This window comes from Phocoena phocoena, chromosome 1, assembly GCF_963924675.1.
Source record: "Phocoena phocoena chromosome 1, mPhoPho1.1, whole genome shotgun sequence".
Taxonomy (NCBI): Eukaryota; Metazoa; Chordata; class Mammalia; order Artiodactyla; family Phocoenidae; genus Phocoena; species Phocoena phocoena.
Window position 1 is genome coordinate 81,933,643 of NC_089219.1, and position 14,377 is coordinate 81,948,019.

Sequence of the window (14,377 nt, forward strand, 5' to 3'; positions counted from 1 at the left end):
TTCCCTGTAATTGATTTCTAATCTCATAGCATTGTGGTCAGAAAAGATGCTTAATTTGATTTCAATTTTCCTAAATTTACTGAGGCTTGATTTGTGACCCAAGATGTAATCTATCCTGGAGAATGTTCCATGCGCACTTGAGAAGAAAGTGTAATCTGCTGTGTTTGAATGGAATGTCCTGTAAATACCAACTAAATCTATCTGGTCTATTGTGTCACCTAAAACTTGTGTTTCCTTATTAATTTTCTGTTTGGATGATCTGTCCATTGGTGTAAGTGAGGTGTTAAAGTCCCCCACTATTATTGTGTTACTGTCAATTTCGTCTTTTATAGCTGTTAGCAGTTGCCTTATGTATTGAGGTGCTCCTGTGTTGGGTGCATATATATTTATAATTGTTATATCTTCTTCTTGGATTGATCCCTTGATCATTATGTAGTGTCCTTCCTTGTCTCTTGTAACATTCTTTATTTTAAAGTCTATTTTATCTGATATGAGTATTACTACTCCAGCTTTCTTTTGATTTCCATTTGCATGGAATATCTTTTTCCATCCCCTCACTTTCAGTCTGTATGTGTCCCTAGGCCTGAAGTGGGTCTCTTGTAGACAGCATATAGGTGGGTCTTATTTTTGTATCCATTCAGCAAGCCTGTGTCTTTTGGTTAGAGCATTTAATCCATTCATGTTTAAGGTAATTATTGATATGTATGTTCCTATTATCATTTTCTTAATTGTTCTTTTTTTCGTTTTTAGTAAATTTATTTATTTTGGCTGTGTTGGGTCTTTGTTGCTGTGTACGCACTTTCTCTAGTTTCAGGGAGTGGGGACTACTCTTCATTGCTGTGCGTGGGCTTCTGGTTGTGGTAGCTTCTCTTGTTGTGGAGCATGGGCTCTAAGTGAGAAGGCTTCTGTAGTTGCAGCATGCGGGCTCAGTAGTTATGGCTCGTGGGCTCTAGAGCACAGGCTCAGTAGTTGTGGAGCATGGACTTAGTTGCTCCGCAGCATGTGGGATATTCCCGGACCAGGGATCAAACCCGTGTCCCCTGTGTTGGCAGGCAGATTCTTAACCACTGCACCACCAGGGAAGTCCCTTTGGGTTTGTTTTTGTAAGTCCTTTTCTTTTCTTGTGTGTCCCACTTAGAGAAGTTCCTTTAGCATTTGCTGTAGAGCTGGTTTGGTGGTGCTGAATTGTCTTAGCTTTTGCTTGTCTGCAAAGCGTTTGATTTCTCCATGGAATCTGAATGAGATCCTTGCTGGATAGAGCAATCATGGTTGTAGGTTCTTCCCTTTCATCACTTTAAATATATCATGCCACTCCCTTCTGGCTTGTAGAGTTTCTGCTGAGAAATCAGCTATTAACCTTATGGGAGTTCCCTTGTATGTTATTTGTCATTTTTCCCTTGCTGCTTTCAATAATTTTTCTTTGTCTTTAATTTTTGCCAATTTGATTACTATGTGTCTCAGTGTGTTTCTCCTTGGGTTTATCCTGTATGGGACTCTCTGTGCTTCCTGGACTTGGCTGGCTATTTCCTTTCCCATGTTAGGGAAGTTTTCAGCTATAATCTCTTCAAATATTTTCTCGGGTCCTTTCTCTCTCTCTTCTCCCTCTGGGACCCCTATAATGTGAATGTTGTTGCATTTAATGTTATCCCAGAGGTCTCTTAGGCTGTCTTCATTTTTTTTCATTCTTTGGTCTTTATTCTGTTCTGCAGCAGTGAATTCCACTATTCTGTCTTCCAGGTCACTTATCCATTCTTCCGCCTCAGTTATTCTGCTATTGATTCATTCTAGTATATTTTTCATTTAAGTTATTGTATTGTTCATCTCTGTTTGTTTGTTCTTTAATTCTTCTAGATCTTTGTTGAACATTTCTTGCATCTTCTCAATCTTTGTCTCCATCCTTTTTCTGAGGTCCTGGATCATATTCACTATCATTATTCTGAATTCTTTTTCTGGAAGGTTGCCTCTCTCCCTTCATTTAGTTGTTTTTCTTGGGTTTTATCTTGTACCTTCATCTGGTACATAGCCCTCTGCCTTTTCATCTTGTCTATCTGTCTGTGAATGTGGTTTTTGTTCCACAGTCTGCAGGATTGTAGTTCTTCTTGCTTCTGCTGTCTGCCCTCTGGTGGATGAGGTTATCTAAGAGGCTTGTAGAAGTTTCCTGATGGGAGAGACTGGTGGTGGGTAGAGCTGGCTGTTGCTCTGGTGGGCATAGCTCAGTAAAACTTTAATCTGCTTGTCTGCTGATGAGTGGGGCTGGGTCCCCGACCTGCTGGTTGTTTGGTCTGAGGCGACCCAACACTGGAGCCTACCCGGGCTCTTTGGTGGGGCTAATGGACGACTCTGGGAGGGCTCATGCCAAGGAGTACTTCCCAGAACTTCTGCTGCCAGTGTCCTTGTCCTCACGGTGAGACACAGCCACCCCTGCCTCTGCAGGAGACCCTCCAACACTAGCAGGTAGGTCTGGTTCAGTCTCTGTGGGGTCACTGCTCCTTCCTCTGGATCCCGATGAGCATACTACTTTGTGTTTGCCCTCCAAGAGTGGAGTCTCTGTTTCCCCCAGTCCTGTCAAAGTCCTGCAATCAAATCCCGCTAGCCTTCAAAGTCTGATTCTCTAGGAATTCCTCCTCCCATTGCCGGACTCCCAGGTTCGGAAGCCTGACGTGGGGCTCAGAACCTTCACTCCAGTGGGTAGACTTCTGTGGTACAAGTGTTCTCCAGTTTGTGAGTCACCCTCGCAGCAGTTATGGGATTGGATTTTATTGTGATTGCGCCCCTCCTACCGTCTCATTGTGGCTTCTTCTTTGTCTTTGGATGTGGGGTATCTTTTTTAGTGAGTTCCAATGTCTTTCTGTCAATGATTGTCACTCTGATTTTTCTTTAATGCTGTGACCTCACCAAGAACCTCCAAGTGACTCATTCATCATCAAGTATTTTCTGAACATTTACATATATATACTGCTTATATATAATATACTACTTATTATACCAGGTTATTATTCTAGGCACTGTTCTAGGTACTGGAGATATATACACATGGTAGCCGTCCTCTAATTTGGCCCCCAGTGATCCTTGCTGCCTGTTCTTTATGTCCTTGTATAGTCCCTCCCACACTGAGTAAGGGCTGGACTGTGTGATCTATAAAATACGGCAAAAATGATAGAGTATAACCTCTGAGACTTAGTCATTAGGACACCGTAGTCTTCCCCTTTTCTGTTAGATTGCATGCTTTGGGGGAAGCCAGCTGCTATATGTGAGCAGCTCTATTAAGAACAAATATAGGATTTCCCCGGTAGTCTAGTGGGTAAGACTCTGCACTCCCATTGCAGGGGGCCCACATTCGATCCCTGGTGGGGGAACTCGATCTCGCATGCATGCTGCAACTAAGACCCAGATCAGCCAAAATAAATAAATAAATAAATATTTTTAAAAAACGGGAAAATGTTTATGACATTGGATTTCTTAAATATGACACCAAAAACACAGGCAACAAAAGAAAAAATACATAAATTGGATTTCATCAAAATTAAAAATGTGTCTGGACTTCCCTACTGGCACAGTGGTTAGGAGTCTGCCTGCCACTGCAGGGGACACGGGTTCAAGCCCTGGTCTGGGAGGATTCCACATGCTGCAGAGCAGCTGGGCCCATGTGCCACAACGGCTGAGCCTGCGCTCTGGAGACTGTGAGCCACAACTGCTGAGGCCTGTGCACCTAGAGCCCATGCTCTTCAACAAGAGAAGCCACCTCAATGAGAAGCACGTGCACCACAAGGAAGAGTAGCCCCTGCTCGCTGCAACTAGAGAAAAGCCCACGCACAGCAACGAAGACCCGATGCAGCCAAAAATAAATAAATAAATAAATGTATTTTAAAAAATGTGTCTGCATCAAAGGACACTATCAAAAGAGTTAAAAAATAACTCATGGAATGAGAGAAAATATTTTCAAACCATATATTTGATCAAGAATAATATCTAAACTATATAAAGAACTGCTACAATTTAACAACTAAACACAAATAAGCCAATAAAAAAATGGGAAAAGAACTTGATCAGACATTTCACCAAAAAAGATATACAAAAACACACAAAAGGATGTATAATATTATTAGTCATTAGGAAAACGCAAATGAAAACCACAATGAAATACCACTTCACACTCACTATGATGGCTATCAAGAAAAAACCAGAAAATTACAAATGTTGCTGAGGACATTGGAGAAATTGGAACCCTTATACATTGCTGATGGAAATGTAAACTGATGCAGCCACTGTGGAAAACAGTTGGCAGTTCCTCAGAAAGTTAAATAGAATCACCATATGACCCTGCAATTCTACAACAAGCTATTTAAAGGAATTCAAAACAGGAATTCAAACATATACACCAATGTTCATAGCAGCATTATCTACAATAGCCAAAAAGGGAAACAACCCAAGTGTCTATCAACAAATGAATGGATAAACAAAATATGGTATATCCATACAATGGAATATTATTCAGCTGTAAAAGGCAATGAAGTTCTGATACATACAAGATGGATAAAGCTTGAAAATATTATGCTAAGTGAAATAAGCCAGATACAAAAAGAACAAATATTGTTTGATTTCACTTGTATGAGATATCTAGGTACTCACAGAGACAGAAAGTAGAATAGAGGTTACTAGTGTCCAGGGGAGGGGGACACGGAGAGTTAGTGCAAAATGGGTACAGAGTTTCTTTATTTTTTTTAAAATAATGTACACATACTTCCTTTCTTTCTTTTTTTGATTTAACTAAATTAATTAATTAATTTAGCTGCATTGGGTCTTCTTTGCTGTGCGCGGGCTTCCTCTTGTTGTGGTGAGCGAGGGCTGCTCTTTGTTGCAGTGCTCGGGCTTCTTATTGCAGTGGCTTCTGTTGTTGCGGAGCACGAGCTCTAGGCACGCAGGCTTCAGTAGTTATGGCACGTGGGCTCAGTAGTTGTGGCTTGCAGGCTCTAGAGCGCAGGCTCAGTAGTTGTGGAGCACGGGCTTAGTTGCTCCGTGGCATGTGGGATCTTCCCGGACCAGGGCTCGAACCTGTGTCCCCTGCATTGGCGGGTGGATTCTTAACCACTGCACCACCAGGGAAGCCTGAGAAAGAGAATCTTGATTTGACATAGTTGAAATAATAAATTGAACACATAAATAACCACCCCCCCAAAATATATAGTATATGAGATGGTGTAAGTATATGGAGAAAACAAACAGAAGTGAAGGGGTGTGGGGGAGGGTTATTACAATTTTAAATAGAATAGTCAGGGAAGACCTCACAAATAAGGTGGTAAGAGAGCAAGAGGTCTGGCAAAGAGCATTTCAGGCAGAGAGAGAAGCAAGTACAAAGGCTCTGAGGCAGGAATGTGCCTGGTATATCCAAGGAACAGCAAGGAGGCTTTGGTGTGGTTAGAATGGGAAGAGCAATATAGAAGATGCTAGGATATGAAATCAGGGAGAAAATGGAACCAGAATACATAGGGGACCCTGCCATCTTTAGGACTTTGGCTTTTACTCTAAGTGGGATGGATATGCAGAGTGACGTGATCTGATCCATGTTTTACATTTAAAATCATCAGCTGGCTGCTGTGCAGTGAATTGACTCTAGGGAAGGGTAGAAACGGGGAGACGAGTCAGAAGCTATTGAGAAAAGTGAGTGCTTGGACCAGAGTAGGAAGTGCAAGAGGGTGAGGAGTGATCAACGTGGATGTATTTTCAGTCAACATGATTTGTCTTCAGATTGGCTATGGGAAAAAAGAGAGAGAAATCAAAGATGACTCCAAGATTTGGGGGCCGGGCAACAGAAGGATGGAGTTGCCATTTACAAGACAGGGAAGACTGAAGGATGAGCAGCGTAAGTGGTGGTGGGGAACAAGTTAGAGTCGGGTTTTTGTCATGTGCAGTCAAGAGTCCTGACTAATACTGAGGTAGTCCGAAAAGTTTCCACAAAGTAAGCGATATCTGAGGCAGATCTTAGTGAACAAAAGTTCTGTTCTGTTAGGTAACTGAAGAGGGTGTAGATGTATTTAGTCAATGCTTATTGAGCTCACTTTCTTTGGAATCTCATCTATTGGGCTGTATTCTATATGTGCATATTATTGTATATGCTGTATCATCAGGCTTTTGCTGAGTTATGCAGTAACAAAACCCTCCAAATCTTGAGTAACAAAAGTCCCCCAAATTTTGGCAGCTTACACCAACAGAGATTTATTTTCCACTTATGTTTCCTTCCATGGCAGGCTCTGCTCCACACCAGCTTCATTTTATCTTTTAGATGGTGACATGTAATACTTGGAGAATTGTTGTATGGCATCACTATGTTCACTCATTCATTCAATCAGCAAATGTTTATTCAACACCTGTTTCATGCCAGGCAAGGTTAAGTACTAGGAATACAATAATGAACAAAACAGACAAAACCCTAGATATTTTGGAACACATATTGAAAATGAGCAATTAAACATATGAAATAACTATAATAATAAATATTGTATTCACAAATAAAAGCTGTAAGTACCTCATTTAAATTAGGCCAATATAAACATAATTAGAGGGCTTCCCTGGTGACGCAGTGGTTGGGAGTCCGCCTGCAGATGCAAGGGACGCAGGTTTGTGCCCTGGTCCGGGAAGATCCCACATGCCACGAGGCAGCTGGGCCCGTGAGCCATGGCCGCTGAGCCTGCGCATCCGGAGCCTGTGCTCCGCGGCGGGAGAGGCCACAGCAGTGAGAGGCCCGCGTACCGCAAAAAAAAAACAAAAAAAATTAGAACTGGGAATTCCCCAGTGATCCAGTGGTTAGGACTCCAGCTTTCACTGCCCAGGGCTAGGGTTCAATCCCTGGTCAGGGAACTAAGATCCCACAAACTGTGAGGCCAAAAAAAAAAAATTTTTTTTTAACTTTAAAGATAATAATAAAAATTAGAACTAAAATCTATTCAATTTGTAAACCTTACTTATTTATTGTTTCCCAGAAAGCTGAAAGTGGTTTCCCTGCCCCAATACTACTCATTCTGTAAAAACTGGGGAGGATGAAAAAGAACATTTTATCTTTGTTTGTAATTAAGTATAAGTTATGGGCAACACACAATTTACTAGTCTTGGATCCTAACTTGTGCTCATTTCAGCATTTAATATTTTTTTCTTTTATTGAAATATAGTTGATTTGCAATATTGTGTTAGTTTCAGGCATACAGCAAAGTGATTCAATTATATATACATATATTTTTTTCAGATTGTTTTACATTATAGGTTATTACAAGATGTTGGCTATAGTTCCCTGTGCTACACAATAAATCCTTATTTACTGTTGCTTATCTTTTTTATGTATAGTAGTTTGTATTTGTTAATGCCATATTCCTAATTTATCCCTCTCCCCCTGCCTTTCCCCTTTGGTAAACATAAGTTTGTTTTCTATGTCTGTGAGTCTGTTTCTGTTTCATATATAGATTCATTTGTATTATTTTTTAGATTCCACATATGTGATGTCATATAACATTTATCTTTGTCTGATTTACTTCACTTAGTACGGTATTCTCTAGGTCCATCCATGTTGTTGCAAATGGCAATATTTCTTTTTTTTATAGCTGAGTTCAAATTTTAAGACTTTAATCTTTTGAGGTAGACCTGAAACAATGGCACAGAATTCTATTTTCTCCATCATATTATCTTTTAAAGGGCTTAACTCCCGTTTAGTTATGATCCATAAAGTTTTTGTAATAATTAAGTATACTTAAGTATAAAAAAGGCAAAACTGTAGGTTTGTGAGTCTCAAATAATATCTAATTCAAGTCACAATTAACATCCAGCAATAAGAAAAACACTATGTAATTCACTTCTATTGTATATTTTTGCCTGAATGACAATCAGGTCTGATTTATTACCATCTATATGTAGCCAAGAAATTATCAATCATTTGTAAAACTATCACCTGTGACTCCATGAGCTCTATCCACTTATTTTTTTTATATAACTATTCACTCTAGATTTTTATCTTAGATATTCCCAAATCTATACCACAAGGAAAACTAATCTATCCAAAGCTGAAAACATTGTAGTGAAACAGAATAGTGTCAAAGAAAATATCTCAGTAGCAGCCAGAGAGAAATGAATGGTAATTAGATAAACAGCAAGTTTAAAAGCAAATAATTTAGAAGACAGAGAAATGAGGTCATTAAAAATGCTAAGAGAAAATGATTGTTAATGAAGAATTGTGCTCCCATTCAAGAAGAATGGTGAAATGAAGATCTTTTTGGACAAATAGGAACTGAGAATGTTTACCATAAGAGGCTTGCACTAACAGAATTTTGAAAGGGAATTCTTTGGGACAATGCTTCTCAAAATTTAACATGTATACAAATCACCCAGGGATTGTATTAAATGCAGATACTGATTCAGTAGCTCTTGAGGAGGAGCCTAAGAGTCTGCATTTCTCATAATTGCCCAGGTGATGCCAATGTTGCTGGTCTCAGACCAGGAGCAGGAAAAGAAAGAAGGAAAATAATCCTAGCTAAAAGGTGGGAGATGAACTACTGAGCAAAGATATAGGTAAGCAGGTAGTCAAATCTAAACAAATATCTGTATAACAATAAATATTGCTAATTTGAAAGACTAAAAAAAAGGGTAAAACAAAAACTGGAAAAAATAGCATTTAGGTTGGTAAGGTGATGACCAAAGTTAAAGAGTTCAAAGGTTCCTTATATTGTTTCGGAGGGAAGAATTAACTTGGGATATTGTTACGAATGCTTCAAGGGTGACCACTAAAAGAACAAAAATAGAATATGCAATTTCCAAGTTAGTAGAAGGGAGAAAATGGAATATGATAACATACTAGATAACAATAATTTTTAAACCTTAATATGAAAAAACAAAGGGTCATGAAGAAAAAAACAGGAGAAAAGAATAGAAAGTGGAAACAAGTAGAAATGTTAGTAATTTAATAAATGTAAATGGAATGAACTAGCCTGTTAAAGTAGATTGGATTAAAGAATAAATGAAACCTAACTATTTACAAGAGACATACCTAAAACATAAGAATATAGAAAGGTTTAAAGAGATAGAAAAAAGACAAATCATCAGTGTCTGTAACCTGGTGATGATATACCATAGTTTTGCAAAATGTAGGAGAAACTGGGCAAACTATACAAGAAATTTCCGTGTATTATTTCTTACAACTGCGTATAAATGTACAATTATCTTAATAGAATTTCAACTAGAAAAAGAAGTCAGGCAAATATCAACTAAACACAGCTGTGGTAAAATCTCAAACTTTAGTGTGCATCAGAAGCACCTGGAGAGTTTGTTAAAACAGATTGCTGTGTTCCATCCCCAGTTTCTAATTCAGTAGGTTAAGGGTGAGACCAATTTATAGCAGGTTCCCAGGTAGTGTTGATGCTACTGGCTGGAAGACCACGCTTTGTGGAACCTTGCTATGATGTAATGAACCTCTAAGTACTAAACCATTTGGGCAATTTTTTTCTTTTTTTTTTTGCCCGCACTGCGCGGCTTACAGGGGCCACCGCAGTGAAAGCGCTGGGTCCTAACCACTGGATCACCAGGGAATTCCCCATTTTGGGAATCTTGTTTAAGATATCTCTGCAATTTTTTTCTGAGGGAGTAAGAGGAACTGGAGTATTTTAAAACAAATTTTTTTAACTTTGTATTGTGTGCAATTAAAATAATATATTTATTTATTTTAGGCTACATCGGGTCTTAGTTGCAGCGTGTGGGCTCTCTAGTTGTGGCCCGCATGCTCAGTAGTTGTGGCACAGGCTTAGTTGCCCCGTGGCACGTGGGATCTTAGTTCCCCAACCAGGGATGGAACTCGCGTCCCCTGCATTGGAAGGTGGATTCTTAACCACAGGACCACCAGAAAAGCCCCGAAAGCAAATTCTTGCAGCAAGTCATTTCATCTGTAAACATTGTTTTAAACATTCTTAAAAAATCTTAACCTTGGCAGTGCAGTGGTTCAGACTCCGCACTTGCACTGCAGGGGGCGCAGGTTCCATCCCTGGTTGGGGAACTAAGATCCCACATGCCTCAAGGCGCCAGCAAAAAAAATAAATTAAAATTTTTTAAAAAGTAATTAACCTTGACTTATTATGGAAAAATAGAAACCTGTCTCCAGTAATTTTGAGAATACTCATATGTCTCAAGCACACACTGAACATTTCTAAAAATTGACATGGAACATTTCTAAACATTGACCACTTTTCAGACAATAAAGCAAGTCTCAACAAATTTCAAGCAATTGGTATCATATGGAATATTTTCTCTGACCAAAATGCAACTAAATTAGAAGTCACCAGCAAAAACTTTATCTATTTACCTTTCTATCTTAAAGATAAGAAGATAGATAAATCAATTTTTTTTTTTTTTTTTGCGGTACACGGGACTCTCACTGCTGTGGCCTCTGCCGTTGCGGAGCACAGGCTCCGAACGCGCAGGCTCAGCGGCATGGCTCACGGGCCCAGCCGCTCCGCGGCATGTGGAATCATCCCAGACCAGGGCACGAACCCATGTCCCCTGCATCGGCAGGCGGACTCTCAACCACTGCACCACCAGGGAAGCCCAGATAAATCAATTTTAATCCCTAGAGATCTCAATATTTGAAAATACACTTCTAAATAACTTCTGTTTTCCAGCAATAACTCTACACTATGGAAATGTATGAACCCCTAACCATCTGTGCCGTATAGGTGTACTGAACTGCAAAGGAAAATATACTTATTGCTTGGGTTGCAGTGAAAAAAGCCTGAAAGCTATTGGCCCAGAAAAACGCTTACACATGTATATTAGTTTCAAGAAAGTTCATAGCAGCATTGCTAGTAATAGAAAAAATTAAAAACAAACCAAATATCCATTGACAGGTGAATATGTATGGAATATTAACACAATGGGATATTATGTAACAGTGAAAATGAATGAGCTACAGCTCCACACAACAGTGTAGATGAACTTTAGAAACATAATATTGAGTTGCAAAATCACCTTGCAGAAAGCCTCATAAGATATACTATTTTTAGGAAGTTCTAAAAAGAACTAAATAATACATTGTTTAAGAAAGTATACATACCCAACAAAACTATTAAAATAGATATGAAAATGGCAACGACATCAGGTTAGTGGTTTTTTCTTCTGGGGAGAGAGGTAGGGGAATAGGATAGGAAAGGAGTGGCCCAGGTACATGCAAAGGTATTGGTGATGTATAGGGACCAGGTAAATTTCTGGGTTGTTCCAGGCCATCTGTTTTGTTGCTGAGTTTCATTACACACAGATATCCTTTTTTTGAGGAAATATTACATACCAAAACAATTTTAAAGAGGAAAACTCTGATTTAATAAACAAGAAGTAATACTATTAAAATTTTATTTGTAGGGAACAAAATATTCAGTGAATTTTTATTCTACATCAGAGGAAATTCTGGAGCCTAAGTACTCAAGGACTGGGATCCTCAAGCCTTCAGACTTTCCCATTGTCCTTCCCCAGGAGAATGACTGTGACTCTCAGTCATTCAGAGCTTGGGAAATATAAAAAGGTCCCGTCCTGGACAATGCAAGCAAGTTGGCATAGTTTTTGCTGACCAAGGCTTCTTTTCTCCCACTCTTAAAGAATCGCTTCAAATCTGCATGCCTCTCATTATTTCCAAAGCGTTCTGATGCTTAGGTTGGGAAAAGAATGTTTGAAAGTTTTTTGGGGTAAATCTCTCTGCATCCCTCCAGCCATGTATCCTTCTTTTTTTAAAATCTGATTACAGAAACATGTTAATTGTATAAAATGTGATTACAGAGATTAAAATCACTTGTAATCTCATCACCGAATGATAATCACCCTTGACTTTTTTGGTCTCTTTCCTTTCTGTCTCATTTCTGAGTAAATGAATACCTATAGTTGGTTAATTTATAAAAATGGGATCATAGTTACTGATACGATATGTGGAAAGCCATAAGATTGAACTGAGTGAGTATAGATGAAAAAAAGAAGAGGTTCAAAGACTGAGTCTTACCTAGGGCACAATTAGAAAGGTTGAAGAGAAGAGGAACTAACCAAAGAGACTGGGAAAGAGCAGCCAGTGAAGTGGAAGGGAAACCAGGAGAGTGTATAGTGTCTGGGAAGCCAAGAGAAAAAAGTATTTAAAGAATACTGAGTCAATTGCTATTGATGGGTAAAGAGAAATGACCATTTGATTTAGCAAAATGGAAATGATTGGTGACCATGAGATGTTTCCATGGAACAGTGTAGGCAAAAGCCTGACTGGAGTGGGACCAAGAAAAAAATAAGAGGAAAGAAAATGGAATCAGAGAAACAGACAAACCTTTGAAAGAGCTTTGCTGTAAAGGAAAGGTGAGGAATGGAGGAGTAGTTGTAAGAAAGTGTTTTTTGTTTGTTTTTAAAGTGAGATAAATAACATCTTGTTTGGATGCTAATGGGAAAGATCTATCAGAAAGGGGAAATTGAGGGTGCAGGAGAGAAGGGAGAGAATTACTGGAACAATATCACAGAGTAAGGTGCTGGCGTGGAAGAGTTAGCCTCAGATGGAATCATGGGCAATTCATCCACTGTTACAAGAGAAAAGGCAGGGTATCTGTACACAAAAGTGTTTAGTTGGGTAGAGATGCTGGGAATTTGTGCTTATTTCTCAGTGAAACAAGAGGAGAAGTCATCTTCTCTAAGCTAAGAGAATGCTTGCTTTGGCAGCACATATACTAAAATTGGAACAATACAGAGAGGATTAGCATAGTCCCTGTGCAAGGATTATATGCAAATTTGTGAAGCATCCATTAAAAAGGGGAAGGAGAAGAAGAAGAAGAAGGGGAAGGGGAAGGAGAAGAAGAAGAAAGAGGAGGAGGAGAAGAAGAAGAAGAAGGGGAAGAAGAAGGAGAAGAAGAAGTGGAAGATGTAGCTAATAGGAAAGTATGAAATAGTTGTCTAGGAGAGTGAAAAAATAAATTCACTAGAGAAATATAATATGATTGCCAGGCATCATCAATGGCCCACTTGATGTGCATAGTCACAAATTTAAAATGAGAGCAGTCAGTATGGTTGTGCTTTTACCTCAAACACACTGAGCCACCTGGATGTAGACACATAGTAGACAGAGATACAAATGAAATCAAAACTCAGATTTTGGTCAAATGAACAGCATTTTCTCTATGATTTTACAGCTTCATTCTTCGTCAAATTATTTCTTTCATGGAAAATAGGATGAAACATATTTCTACCAATACAAAATTTTATCAATATCTACTCAATACTTGCCTCTTCATTTTGGTCTTTCAGTTTCACGGACCTCAGTTTCACTGTCTACCCATTCTGACCCTTCAATTTGATTCTTCAGGTTAGTCATCCAAGATTTTATCAACAGTTTTCACACATTGATTAATTTCTCCTTCCTTATTACTTTCTTTTGTGCTTTTTGGCTTAGTAAATTCTTGAGTATCCTAAGGATCACATCTTTCCATGCTTAATCTTGTCCACAGACCCTTTTTCCCTATCCTTGATTAGGACCTGGGAAACATATGAACACCTGATGGGACGTAATTAGTTCCTAACTCAGCTAAAACTTTTTCAAAATTAGTTTGTCCAAACAATGACATAATTTCCAATAAATATCCACTGATATTGTAATGATCTTGATCTATCTTTGGAAACACTTTTTACAAGGGAAGAAAGTTTTATAGAATTTTAATTAGAAAATATAAATATTACTGTTTTATGTACCCAGGTTTAAATCAGAGGAAGCTCATTATTAATCATTATCTGATAAAGCTGGAATTTCAGAAAGGTGAAACAATGGAAGTAAGGAGAATAGATGGAGGTAGAAGATGCTAATGACAGGTTAGAAAGTTACCCATGGTGCAAGAAACTTAAGCGAGACAAAAGAGTGTGTATAATTGGCCATGTTTGATCAGCTAAGCATTTGATGTTTGTAATACAAAGAAAAGCTTCTCACTGAGACAGTCCACACTGGTACTGTGCCTCTTAGGTTTCCCTTTATTCAGATGGTCTTCAAAGCATAGTAATGCCTTGATGTTTAAGTAATTTTAAGCAGAGTATGAAATGAGTGGTTCCTGAGTCATTTGACAAGTTGAATTTTAAAAATCTGAATCTTTAATATGAGTATTATCTAAACAAATTCTGCTTAATTAACTGCTTCATTGCCCAGAAGCAGCAGTTATTTTATCTGAGTTCTAATTAATAGCTGGGTGCCCTTTGGGACTCTAAGAGAGGAATTTCCAACTCTGATTCCAATCACTATGTTATATCTGTAGTATTTTTGGAAACATATAACAGTAAGTAACACACAGCAGGAGAGAGTCCATCCTTGGAATCCTTAGGGGTTGGAGGAGATTTTTGTTCCCATCTGACTTTCTCC

The 14,377-nt window shown here is 38.7% G+C and overlaps 1 non-coding gene across 1 annotated transcript; it reads left to right on the forward strand.

The window, feature by feature from the left end:
• The first annotated feature begins 12,687 nt into the window (after positions 1–12,687).
• On the forward strand, positions 12,688–12,790 carry LOC136140541 (U6 spliceosomal RNA). The gene has a single exon (XR_010657630.1). It is a non-coding gene; the product is annotated as a U6 spliceosomal RNA (small nuclear RNA).
• The last annotated feature ends 1,587 nt before the right edge of the window (positions 12,791–14,377 follow it).